The sequence below is a fragment of the Cynocephalus volans genome, chromosome 14, assembly GCF_027409185.1.
Source record: "Cynocephalus volans isolate mCynVol1 chromosome 14, mCynVol1.pri, whole genome shotgun sequence".
NCBI classification, from domain to species: Eukaryota; Metazoa; Chordata; class Mammalia; order Dermoptera; family Cynocephalidae; genus Cynocephalus; species Cynocephalus volans.
Window position 1 is genome coordinate 76,239,967 of NC_084473.1, and position 14,379 is coordinate 76,254,345.

The window sequence follows — 14,379 nt, forward strand, 5'->3', positions numbered from 1 at the left end:
GAATTGAGCCAGTGCCTTTTTTTTGCTATACTGTGAACTTTTTTACACAATTTACAAAATATGCTATTTCATGTATGAATTTACCAAAAGAATCAAAGTATATAATGACATCTCATTTTACACTTTTTTCCATTTATTCAGAGAATATCATTATTGAGAACCACCTTAATTCATGATTTATTCATGAGGTTCAGAGAGTAATATATTTGGGTGGTTTCCATTTTGACACTACAATGTTACAATCAGTGCATGCATTTTTGTGAAAGGATTGAAATTATATGAGAGGATGTGCTCAAAGCAAATGATATGAATTCTATTAAGCCAGTTTATTTCTTTAGTCAATTGTGTGTATAGTATGGTTAACCTGTTTCCAAGTATTTTCCCCCATTTTTATTTATTTAATTATTTTCATATTAATTTCTATTTTCATTTTTGAATGATATTTTTCTTCCTGGAAAAGTGTTTAGTTTATCTGTCTTTAAAATACCATACGTTTTTTAAAACCTCCGCATCTTTTCTTCTGTGTAAATGGAAAAAAAAATATGTATATATTATGAACAGTATTTGAACACAATTAACTAGGTTGTGATTTATAAATTTACCTTTATCATATATAAATATTTAATTAAAAGACTATAAAGTATTTTTATTGTTTTACAAATATGGTTTCATCCCTTAATATGAACATTTCTTAATTTCTTAATATTTCTTAACTATGTTTTTACAATAGATACATATACCTAAAATAGTAATTGTATTGGAAACACTTCTTTGAATTGAGGTCATATGACAGATTGTTTGCCAGTCATTGTGTTTGCCACTTCTGAAATAGGAGTTTAATTGACTAGTACATAGTCTGGAGTTAGATTAATTTCTGTTTGGGGATTATGCTCAATATTTTAAAGTCTGCCACCAGATGGGAGTGATACTCTTTCTGTTATGTGGCCAGCTGTGTTGGCCATGTTTTGACACTTGAGTAATGTACAGAGCCATTAACGGAGGAAAGAGAAAAAGTCCCCAAACCAGTATAAATGTGGAACTATGTAATTCATATATATTTATCCATACGGAAGTTTATAAAATAAGTACAAAATACCAAAATGTAAAAAAATTAAAATCAATGTCAATTTGATGAAAAATGTTGCTTTGCTGAAATTAAATCATTGCATATGATGTAAATGTAGCTCATGTCTTTTGTGACCCTGTGCCATGTGATGAGTCACTCTGTCTCTACCTTTAGGACCAACTACTACCTACTACCAGTCACAGCTATCAGCACATCATGGTATCATTTCATGTTGTCTAGCATAGTTATACTCACAGTTAACATGAAGCATCTGCCGTTGTTCTCTTCTCAATAGCCTAAAGAAACTAAAGTTAAATAGTAAGATGTTATGATGGTTAACTATATTAACAATGGGACAATTAGTTTCTCTTCCATCAAAATATTTACTTTCAAAAAGCATTTGATAAAATTCAACACTCATTCATGAAAAAGACCCTCTATAAGTTAGGGACAGATGGAAAGTATCTCAACATAATTAAAGCCATATATGATAAACCCACTGCCAATATCATCCTGAATGGGGAAAAGCTGAAAGCTTTTCCTTTAAGAACAGGAACTATACAAGGATGCCCACTCTCACCACTCTTATTCAACATAGTGTTGGAAGAACTAACCAAGCAATCAGAGAAGAGAAAGAAATAAAGGGCATCCAGATTGGAAAAGATGAAGTCAAACTGTCCCTGTTTGCAGATGACATGATCCTATATATCGAACAGCCTAAAGTCTCTACAAAAAATCTCTTGGTGTTGATAAATGATTTCAGCACAGTAGCAGGATACAAAATCAACACACAAAAATCAGTAGCATTTCTATTCTCCAATAGTGAACATGCAGCACGAGAAATCAAGAAAGCCTGCCCATTTACAATAGCCACCAAAAAAATAAAATATTTAGGAATTGAGTTAACCAAGGATGTGAAAAATCTCTATAATGAGAACTACAAACCACTGCTGAGAGAAATTAGAGAGGATAGAAGAAGATGGAAGGATATCCCATGCTCTTGGATTGGAAGAATCAACATAGTGAAAATGTCCATACTACCCAAAGTGATATACAAATTCAGTGCAATCCCCATCAAAATTCCAATGACATTTTTCTCAGAAATGGAAAGAACTATCCAGACATTTATATGGAATAACAAAAGACCACGCATAGCCAAGGCAACACTGAGCAAAAAAAATAAAGCTGGAGGCATAACACTACCCGACTTTAAGCTATACTACAAAGCTATAATAACCAAAACAGTATGGTACTGGCATAAAAACAGACACACTGATCAATGGAATAGAATAGAGAATCCAGAAATTAACGCACACACCTACAGCGATCTGATCTTTGACAAAGGCACCAAGCCTATACACTGGGGAAGGGACTGCCTCTTTCGCAAATGGTGCTGGGAGAACTGGATATCAATACGCAGGAGAATGAAACTAGATCCATACCATTCACCATACACTAAAGTCAACTCAAAATGGATTAAAGAATTAAACATACACCCTAAAATAATAAAATTTCTTAAAGAAAACATAGGAGAAACACTTCAGGAAATAGGACTAGACACAGAGTTCATGAATACGACCCCAAAAGCACGGGCAACCAAAGGAAAAATAAACAAATGGGATTATATCAAACTAAAGAGCTTCTGCACAGCAAAAGAAACAATTAACAGAGTTAAAAGACAACCAACAGAGTGGGAGAAAATATTTGCAAAATATACATCTGACAAAGGATTAATATCCAGAATATACAAGGAACTCAAACAACTTTACAAGAAAAAAACAAGCCACCCAATTAAAAAATGGGCAAAAGCGCTAAGTAGGAATTTCTCTAAGGAAGATATATAAATGGCCAACAGACATATGAAAAAATGCTCAACATCACTCAGCATCCGGGAAATGCAAATCAAAACTACACTGAGATACCATCTCACCCCAGTTAGGATGGCTAAAATCCAAAAGACTCTGAACAATAAATGCTGGTGTGGTTGTGTGGAAAAAGGAACTCACATACATTGTTTGTGGGGCTGCAAAATGGTGCAGCCTCTATGGAAAATGGTATGGATGTTCCTCAAACAATTGCAGATAGATCTACCATACGACCCAGCTATCCCACTGTTGGGAATATACCCAGAGGAATGGAAATCATCAAGTTGAAGGGATACCTGTTCCCCAATGTTCATCACAGCACTCTTTACAATAGCCAAGAGTTGGAACCAGCCCAAATGTCCATCATCGGATGAGTGGATATGGAAAATGTGGTACATCTACACAATGGAATACTACTCAGCTATAAAAACGAATGAAATACTGCCATTTGCAACAACATGGATGGACCTTGAGAGAATTATATTAAGTGAAACAAGTCAGGCTCAGAAAGAGAAATACCACATGTTCTCACTTATTGGTGGGAGCTAAAAATTAATATATAAATTCACACACACAAAAAAAACCGGGGGGGGGGGGGCGGGGAAGAAGATATAACAACCAAAATTACTTGAAGTTGACACAACAAGCAAACAGAGGGGACATTGGTGGGGGGTGGGGGGGAGGGGGGAGGGAGGGAGGTTTTGGTGATGGGCAACAATAATCAGCCACAAGGTATATCGACAAAATAAAATTAAAAATATAAAATAAAATAAAATAAATTCACACACACACACACACACACAAACCGGTGGGGGGGGAAGAAGACATAACAACTACAGTTCCTTGAAGTTGATACGACAAGCAAACAGAAAGGACATTGTTGGGTGGGAGGGAGGAGAGGTAGAAAGGAGGGAGGTTTCGGTAATGGACCACAAAAATCAACCACATTGTATATTGACAAAATAAAATTATAAATAAATAAATAAATAGTGAAAAAAATATTTACTTTCAATAATTTCTAGTTTGAACACAGTGATTATTTTATGAATGCTAATAAAATTAATTCCACTTAGTAAAAACTAAAGAGATGTCTCGGCACTAGGAAATGAGTGTGTTCTATATCCTACTCAATTTATTAATTTTTTGTTTTTAGTTTGAAAAAGGGGTTCTTAGGGTTTCCTCCACCCTTCACTAAGGCTCAGCTCATCAATCTGGTTTCTTTTGCAAGTAATGCTTTGGGGCCACTCATCAGGGTTGTCTAAGATGCTGAACTAAATTTTCCAAATTACTCTCCTTAGAGCTTTTTTTTTTTTTTTTTTTTTTTTTTGAACAGTCCTTCCTTCTGTGGTCTTAGGAGGAGCTCCACTCCATGCATGTGTAACCAACCGATCATGGATAATCTCGGACCTCTAAAGAGAACAGGGGGAGAGGTGCTAATGTTTCTTGAGGAGTTACTAAGTGCCTGATGCCATCCTATGTATTTCCAGGAGTTTTCATTTACTCCTTGCATCAGCTTGGTAAAGTCAATATTACTTTCTCCATCTTTAGATGAAAAGAGAGAGACTTAGATCACATAATAAAAGGTCTAAGGTGAGTTAGACTGAGTAGATCTGAAGCTCCTAAGGGAAGCATGGGCTGAAAATACTGAAATGGTAAGTTGCTAGTACATCGACTGCAGAGAATGTGAAGGGCAAAAAGAGAAGGGAGTAAGAGACTAAACAGAAGTGGTGAAAAAGGAAGAACTACCAATATGAAACAGGCAGAGGAGAGGAAACAAGCATAGAGGACCAAACATATTTTACAGTAAGGGTTTAGTACCTTTTCTTGTTGGCATCCCGTAATTCTTATCCAAACCTGCTGTTTGCTGAGGTGCACACATGGCCAAAGCAAACTCCTTAACATTCAAATGCATAAGTGAAACTAAAAGTTCATTTTCCCTATTAGATGGTTAATGCATATGAAGCCCCAAACAGCAGTAACTCTTTCTTTTATTCTGTTTAGAAATATAATCAAGTCTTAAAACAATTTTCCCTCTTATAGTTTCCACTCCAATGAAAACAACCATTTTCAATGGGAAAAAATAGAATTTAAAACTAAATTGTAAAATGAAAGTAATGTTAGAGAAGAATAATGATATTTTTATGTGCTTAAAACAGGACATTTAATGAAATCTTATGCATGCTAGTTTAAAAATTTCAAACAACATATTTTGGGAGATCAACTAACAAAATTGCTCCTGTTTTGGACAATATGGAAACATTATCTGAACTGGAGTTTAAAAAATCCATCACACCAAGCATGAAAATGCCTATGCAGTGACATGATGGCATTTACTCAGGAAGCCCTCAACAAGCAAACTAATTAAAGCCTGTCAGAGATCTGAGATAAAGGATGGGGCATGCCAGCACAGCTGCTTTTCTGTCTTTTTGTCACCTGATTGAAAGTGCAAAAGGTAAAGCTTCATTTTCACATAATTGAGGAGGGAAGGCCAGCAAAAGCGATGGAAAATATAGCCAGCTATTTTTTTTTTTTTTTCATTCTGAAGACAAAACTCCTTCCTTCTGGTAACATGCATATCTTATATTCAGTGACATCATTGTAATGAGATTTATTTCTTACCCCATGGACTGTGCCTTCTCAGTCTTTGCCCTTCCTTGTTATCCTCCTCAGCTTTAAAAGTTGTTCAGGGCTTAGACTTGGTACTCCTCTTTTCTTTCTTCTGCATTTTCTCCCCAGGTGATTTGATCCGTTCCTCTGTTTTTTGATATCATCCTTATGCTGACAACATTCAAGTTTACATCTTCAATCCAGACCTTTTCACTGAGCCCTCTTGTCATACCCAAGAATTCTCCTTGGTTCTCCTTTTCTCTGATCTGCCCTCCTCTCTCCAACTCTGCTGTTAAAGTCCTGGTTCCAAACACAAGTCCTCTCTCACCGTGACCTATACAGTTATCTCCCAAATAATCTACCAATCCCACCCTTGTTCACTGACTATACGTTTCTACACAGCAAATAGAGTGATCATTGAAAACAATTTATAATTTGATCATATCATCCTGCTGCTTAAAAACCTGCAATTATTTTTCATTGTATTTTAGGATGAAATTTAAACTCCTACACAAGTCCTTATTCATACCCTGCCACAATCATCTAGTGCTGGTGCCTTTCAATCACCATGCCCAAGCCGCAGAGCCCTTCTTTCAGTTTCTTGGACAGACTGAGTTCTCTCTTGCCTCAGGACCTTTGCACATGCTGCTTTCTTGCCCCACTTGTTTTTTTTCTTTCAGAGCATTTACCACCATTTGCAATTTGTCTTATGTGTTTGTTTGTGTATTTTCTCTGACTTCTCCACGAGGTGGATAGCTCCATAAGGAGAGGGATGATGTAAAATTCACACATTTATCACCAGTTCCTTGGACATAGAAAATGTTTGATAATATTTAGTAAGGATTAAGTTAAACCCTTCTCCTTAAAAAAAAAAAAAAGCAACTTGGATATTTTCTTTTTGCCTGTCTCATTCTTCTGAAATTAGTTAGTAGTAAAGACTAATTATATGTTGCAGTATTTGTTTTATGAAGATATTGACAATTATAACAATTGTTGTGGGACTTCAAGGATGAAAATAGTCATTAACTTTTTAAGAGTGTGTATCAATGTTTTAAAACCTAGGGATAAAACTAAGCAATAGTGTCATATTTTCATATATTGAAATGTTTAGTATTTTATCTTCATGATAAAAAGGATAGTATACATAATACTGCATATATACCGCATATGTTTATATGTGTATGTACATATAAAGAAACTTTATGTCTTTTTACATTGCCTATAAATTATATTTTCTATAGACAAATAATTTGTGTGACCTTGTGTTCAATGATATCTTTCTTTTCAATTATTAGTATTCAAAGGCATTTATGAGCTTTAAATATAATGTTGAACAAAATTATCTTCATTAAAGTGTCTTGAAACATTATGAACTCCCTCTAATTTGAACTGGCATTGGAATGCAGCTAGCATACATAGCCATTATCATTTTTGTGCCACTTAGTTGATTGTCCAAATAAATCCTTCCTTGACTACCTTCTGACCATGTTTGCCAGATTTAACAAATAAAAATTCATGATACCCTAGTATTTGACCACTTAAAATTAAATTCAAATTCTTCTACAAGAACTTTCCTCAGCTGTCTTCCTTTTTGCTTCCTTTCTTATTATTATTCTTACCTCCATTTCTGTTCTCAATCCAGAAAGAACTTTTTTCAATCTCTAGAACATTGTGGTCTCTCATTTCACATGTGCTTGGAAATTCTCTCCTCTTGCATTCCTGTGATACTGTCTAGCACCTGTGCATCCTTCAGTTCTTAGATGCTGTTTTCATCAGCTTTTTTGACACCCACATAACTGGGCTTGGTCTCCACTGTGCTCCCAGAGCTTCCCACAATTCCCTTGTCACGTATCATCCTAGTGTTTTAATTCCTGATTTTAAGTGTGTATGTGCGTATGTGTGTTTTAGTATTCATGCATGCTCGCATGTGTTGTGTTTCTTACCCATAAGGCCGTAAACTTCATTCAGTGTGTATTCTCGTCTTGGCATGGCATATAACAGCAATTTAGTAAATCTCTGTTGAATAGCTAGAAGAATGATAATCTCTTTGCTGACACAGTAAGTGCCTTCCTTTGAGAACTGGGAATCTCTCCTTTTTTACTCCCTGCCTTTCTCTCTTCACTAAAGCAATATTCCAAGCTAAGGAGAATTAAAGTTTTCTGGAGCAACAAAATTGCAGTTTTTTATTAGATCATACTATATTCTAAAAAATATATTTAAAAAAATAATGGTCTTAGGAGAATATCATTTTTACTGGTCAGTGTTTTTACTAGTAATTCTGTGCTTTATCATCCAAGAGTATTGATAATCATTGCCATATTATTATGTGGGTTTAGAAAAATAAAAGGGAGAGGAGTAGAAAATACACTTAATTTTTTAAAGATCTCCTGTAGCATGTAAGTTAAATGAAAAAATGAAAAAAGTGTAAGTTACTTGAATATGATGTTTTTACAAAATATAGCTATTATTATAAATGTATGAAGGAACCCTCTGGTAATGGCTAAGATGGTAATTTCATTCTAAACCACAGTTTTCAATGGCTTATTTAACACAAACTCCCAATTTTACACTGTTGACTGAAACTTCTCAAGCTTGTTTTCATCCCCAAGGGGAATTTTATAAAGACAAAAATCTCTTTAGCTGAATTATTCAAGCATGGTAGAAATGATTTTGCCCCAATTATTAAAAATTTCAGAATATTTTTGTGACTTAGACATTGTTAAATGGTTTCCCAACTTTATCTTTCACACAGGCATTTATCCCAGAAAGGACAGGCACTGCAATTTAATGAAGTGTTTAGAAACTTAAAATAGCTGAACACTAAAGAAAATTAAAATTTTAATTGCAGAAAATTTTTTTCTTGTTCAGTGTGGCTCATATGAAACCGCTTTGGTAGACTTACACTAAAAGGATGCCAAATTTAGTTTATTTCCTATTGCAAGCTACTCTGTAGTGATAGGCAGTCAGTTTGTTAATAACAGAATTTGTGACTGATTTTAATGTCATGGGACTCTTTTTAGTATTCTCATGTGTATTATTTGTCTTCATTCTATTCATTATCAGCTTTTTACTACTCTCTTAGATACCCATAAACCATGGGCATCTGGTTATTACAGTTTGTGCCTGCTTCTTGGAGTTTTCATCACTGTTCAGGAAGTCATAGATATTTAAACACACAAATATGGATGATCTGTACTAACTGCTGACATAGGAGATTTTTACATGCTACTTCAAAAATTCTTTGCATCGAGACAGCTACATTGCAAGGTGGCAAATTGATGTATATGTCAAGATCTGGCCGAAGAGGAAATAACTTCTGGACTGAGAAATAATTGATACTAGAATAAGAAGAGATTTACTTTGAAAAGACCATCTCTAACATTGTTCTAGCTTAGTTTTAATGCTGTGGCAGAATCCAAGGAACTGTTTACACACCTGTTTCTTCTTTGTGCTCAGAACCTGACTACTTTTCCCAGCTCCACTTGTGGGTAGATGCAGACATAAAATGTAAGTAGAAGAGATATTTACCACTCCCAGGCCTGGCTCAGTAAAGCCTCCCATGTATCTCCATGGCCTTTCTCCTTTCTAAGTCTTGTTGCACATGAGTATAGTGACTATAAAACCCACATGTTGCAGCTTGTGGGGGCAGAAGATGGAAGGAGCCTGCAACCCTGAATCACCACTTGGAATGTTCACTCCAAATAGTCTATTTGGATATAGAACAGGGAAGGACATCGGTTTTGGACTTTATGCCCAAAATTCTCTGTTAAGCCACCAAAATTTTGATTATACTTGTTATAGCAGCTAGCATTAGTTACCCTAACTTCTTCAGTACCTATGACATCGAACAGAATGACAGTCTCTTATATAAGGTGGTAATGGACTGCCCAGAGGGTAGGTTTCTCTTATCCACAGAACACCCCAGGGATTCAGGGATTTACCGTGTTGACAGACATCTTGCTATCCATCATTTCCTGTGGTTTGTGCTTATCTTTGTGTTCTTGATCACTCATCACCACCATATACATGTCTCAGATGCTCAAAGGGGGAAAATAGCATATCTCCCTTTCTTTTAAGGATAAGATCTGGATATTGCATGCATCCCTTCCACTCACATCTCACTGGTGAGAACATAGTCACATATCCACACCTGGCATAAACGTGATGGTTCTATTACTTAAGAGGGGGAAGGGCACAATGGATATCATGGGACTGCTAGCCATCTCTGTTACGTGCGTTCTTGAAATTAACTTTTTGGTACATATCTGAGGACCCACCACCTGTGAACCAATGGAATCAAATTTTTCTACTTGGCCACTCAAGCACAAGGTACATTCCAGCAGTCGGCAGTACTACATAAATGCATTCACTTCATGACTCTTCAGTATAGATCCTGCTCCCCAGACTAAGACCATCAGTGACCCAGTTGTGGTAATACATTAACAGCAAATGTCATCACAAAGTTTAGAACTCTTTCTCAAAATGCATGTGTGAAGAATGATTTGCCCCAAACCAGAAACGTACTTATAATCTATTAAAATGTGTTATTCTTATGGCTGCCCTCTACAAGTTCACCTGTCTCCTAAAACTAGCTGAAGTAGTTTTGAGATGATTTGAGGATGAAAATTATTTTTTGAACATGCAATATAAGGTCAAGTTTACTTTTTTTCTAAGGATATTTATTAATTTCATAATTTATAACCCCAAAGAAGAAGGGAATACAAAATTACAACATCTCAGGATTAAAACTTCTTTTGTCCTCGGGCCACCTTAGATTTAGGCTTCCTAAATTTGAGTCAAAAAAGGGTGGTTCACTAAATTCTTTTATTCTGGAAATCTTTCCAAAGGGCCTGAAAGTGATAAAGCTTAAGGCTGGTAGAAAGAAAATGAAATGACAATGCACAGGAGGAAGGTGGACATCAGTCCTGAGCCTAGAGCTAGAACAGGGAAAGGTTTTAGGATATCTTTTCTCTAATGTTCTCTGATGGTTCTGTAGACCTCACCTTTTTGAGCAGAAATGTTATTTTATGACAATTTAGGATTGATATTTTAGTTGGATATTTTATCCTTGAAGTAAATGGTGACGTATTGAAATTATAACTCTAGTTTTGAAAAAGTACCTTTGTTATAGTCTGTGTGATGATGACTCCTTTTCTACATTTTGTTCATGTCTGGCCAGGTTTGCTCTTCTCCATTTAATCTTCTTTTTCTCTCCACAGACATTTCTATGACATGGAGAGTATTTAGGGCTCTGTCTGAAGGAATGGATACTTAAGTGCAGCCCAGGTCTTGATGGTCAATGCTGCTCTAACTTTCCCAAAGCACAAGCCTCTCTTTCATGACAATCATTCAATAAACAAGCAGTTTAGAGTTCATTGAGTCTGTTGATAGCAAATCATTTTTTATGAAACATGATGAGTTGGGTACCAAGCATGGCCCATGAATTGGAGACATCCTAAGCCAGGGCACTGAAAGTTCTGGGAAGGTCCTCTATAGAAGGTCTATACAACAGAGCATTTTGGTCTTAGTTTTGTCTCTCTGATAATAAACATGAGATCTTTGGGAAATTACTAAGTTATTTTTGTATAAAAGAAGAATTTTAAAATGTATTTATCCTGCAATTTCATCCTGTCTGAGATAAAATGATCCCTATAAAATGCCTTAGATCTAAGCCATTGTAAATGTGGGTGGCTTAAGAAACTGAGCCAACATTGTTAAGGGCATTTTCTAGAATATGTGGAGTGGCCAGTCCCATAATTAATCTCATACTTCAGAATTATGTTACTTCAGTTTCTCACTTCTAGAATTATTTTGTTTCTGGATTCCAGTTGAGGAAATTCACTTGTAAGGACTCTTATTGTCTGTTGCCAAGAGAAGCTATAAATAGCTGACAACCCCTTTCTCCTGGGTCCTGCTAATACTCCCCTATGATAGATAGAGATAGACAGTTTGTGTCTTTGTCCAGCCTGGGTTGTACTGGAGATTTCCAGAACTTCAGTTCTGTGACTAAGACACATAATTAGAACCTCAAACAATATGGTAATCTTGCAGATTTCTAGGGAGCAAACGTAGATGATCAGTAATCGGAAACCGGAGGTTCATTTTGTATAATGGCATCATGTGGTCAGAGAATAAGCCACAAACAGTAACTTTTTTCATAAGTTTCCTCCTAATTTGTAGATTGGGTAATTTACAGAGTAAAAAGGAAACAATGTGACTGTTTTCAGTCATCCTCAGACTTGTGAAAAACAATCCTCAGGGTCATCATTTTTGGTGATGAAGAAACCAAATCAAAAAAGAAAAATTGAATAGCAATTTCAAATAATAGGCCTTCAAGAAAAATAAATAAAGTTTAATGAGAGGGAAAAAAAGAGAATTGTTGGAGTTTAAACCTTGTTGGGGTCATCAGAGCATATGAGAGAAACAAAAAAATAATCAAAGTTGTTAGTAAAGTGTAAGTAATAGAAGTGAAGAATAGTTGTGGAAAAAGAAATGTACAGAGGGTAAACCTGTAAATGAGAGTAGTTCATGGTTTTTCTTATTTGAAAATTGAAAGATGCTGATGGCCTAGATTAAAAACGAGTCATTAAAAAGGAAAAAATAAAAGGCAACTAAGTCTTAGGCGGGTAAAACGTATGTCTTGCTAACTGAGTTGTATGGGGCATGTTGCTAGGAAGGAATTCTCTAATGTATGCCCATGATTGACACCTTTCTTACCAAGAAGAGTGCTTTGTGATGAGTTATTTTATTTTATTTTTAAGGTGTAGAGAAGGCTAGAGAATGAGAGTATGGTATTTCTGATATTAGAAAACTTTCATCAAGAAGGCTTTTCATTAAGCCAAGTTGCCAAAGGAAAGTTCCGTTATTTTCTCTTCTTTTTTTTCTAACTTGTAGTCATGTCCAGAAGTGTTTATCAGTATAGTTTGCTCCTTTGAACTATAAATTCTGTAGTTGTTTGTGTGGTGCTATCTTCATAATGAATAAGTGAGACTACCAGGGTTGAAGACCGAAACAGTTTCCATTGCCTTATTAATGAAGATTTTTGGCTGAAAGTATCAGAATACCCAAATGAAAATGGGTAGGTTATACAAGATAGGTTTGTTTTGCTCACATGAACTTGGGTTGGTTCAAGGTCAAAGCTCAGGGTCACTTCTCCAGTTTGCCTGGCCTAATCCTTGTGGACGTAGAAGGCTGCCTCTCAAGCATGATGTTCTCCTACAGAAACTTCCAGAGACAGAGGGAAGGGCTGAGGCCTCAGCTTCTAGGTCTTTTTTAATCAGGAGGGAACCTCAAGAAGGAGTCTGAGGGAAGAAGCAAAGACTTAAGCCTAACAAGGTCACTCTTCCATTTCTTTGCCATGCAAAGCCTAAAGGAGGGTTCTTCCAATGTAAATTCAGTCACTTAGACAACAACTAGGACTGTCTTTGTCTAGATTTAATATCTATTTCTTTTAAAGATAAAGTAACCATCTCATAAATCTGATGAACTACTTCTGACTGCAGCCTTTATGTTTTAGAGTAGTACCTCTCAGGCCTTTATAAATTAAGTTAATCTGTTTCTGTGGCTTATAACAGAATACCTGAAACTGGGTAATTTTTAAGAAAGCAAAATTTATTGCTTACAGTTTCAGTGGCTGGGAAGTCCTCAACATAGGGAACACGGCTGGTGAGGGCCTTGGTGGTGGCGGCTGTACACAGCAATGTAGCACTCTTGCTAAGCTTCTCGCTTGTCCATGACCACCATTAAACCATCAGTGGATTAATCTATCACTAGGACTTGGTCCTCACAATCTAAACACTTCTTAAAGGCCCTACCTTTCAATTACCATAATAGGGCTTCCCACCCTCTTAAAATTGTTACAGTGGGGATTAAGTTTCAGTGAGCTTTGGGGGGACATTCAATCCACAGCATAAATATTTTGGATTTTCGTTTGTTTGTAGGAGATCATTAAAGCAGGAACATTCAACATTTTCTTTCATTTTCATTTGTTTGTGTCTAGTGTGTCTTTGTATACATTCTCAAAGAGTTGGATAGACTTATATTTCAAATGAATTTCCAATAGTTTACTTTTTTTGCCATTTAACATTTATTTGGAGGGTTTTTTTGGAATAAATAGTCCTCCAATTTAAACTTGTTGGGAACTTATTGAATTATTTGTTTTTAGGTAAATGAAAATCTATAGTTCTGTATCTAATGCAAACTGGTAGGAATGGGTTAAGTTCAAAACAAAAAGTAAAGTCATGAAGGGAAGGCAAACAAGAAGTAAATTATCAAAATGGAATTACAGTTTACCATTTCTGTCATATTATTCTGTAACATGAAAATGAATTACATCTTTGTATGCTAATACCAAATTCTTTTATTACTAGCTATTCGTGTAGAAGCATAATCAGTCCTAGCATACTGAGTGGTTACTGGATATTGAGTTATTTCCAGAAGACATTTATTAATGTATTCAGGTTTGCACAGCAAATTAAGCACATCCATGAAAACTGTAGAGAGGTGATTAAAGTTTAATCCATGATTTGTAGTATTTTAATTAACCATACATTATCCTGAAATCTTATACCAACTAAAATTCATAATAGTAAAAAACTTGAACGTATTCTCTTCTTTTGTCATTTTGGAAAATCGTGAAATTTTTTTCCCTTCTTTGTTTCTAGGCAGGTGGACTTTTGATAGTTTAGTGATTTTAGACATTTAAAGCGAGTGTATATGCTAATTCATTTCCCTCACATGTTAGTTTTTTGAACCTTTATAGCCTTTTCTATGTATACATCCGTATCAGTGAATGATAGTATCTGCTTTCTCACTGAGGTTCAACGTGGGTTTGAACCCAGA

At 35.5% G+C, this 14,379-nt stretch overlaps 1 protein-coding gene across 5 annotated transcripts in view; it reads left to right on the forward strand.

Moving 5' to 3' along the window:
- CTNNA2 (catenin alpha 2) overlaps positions 1 to 14,379 on the forward strand; it is a 952,135-nt gene that overhangs the window by 7,387 nt on the left and 930,369 nt on the right. The gene's annotated exons all lie outside the window — the stretch shown is intronic.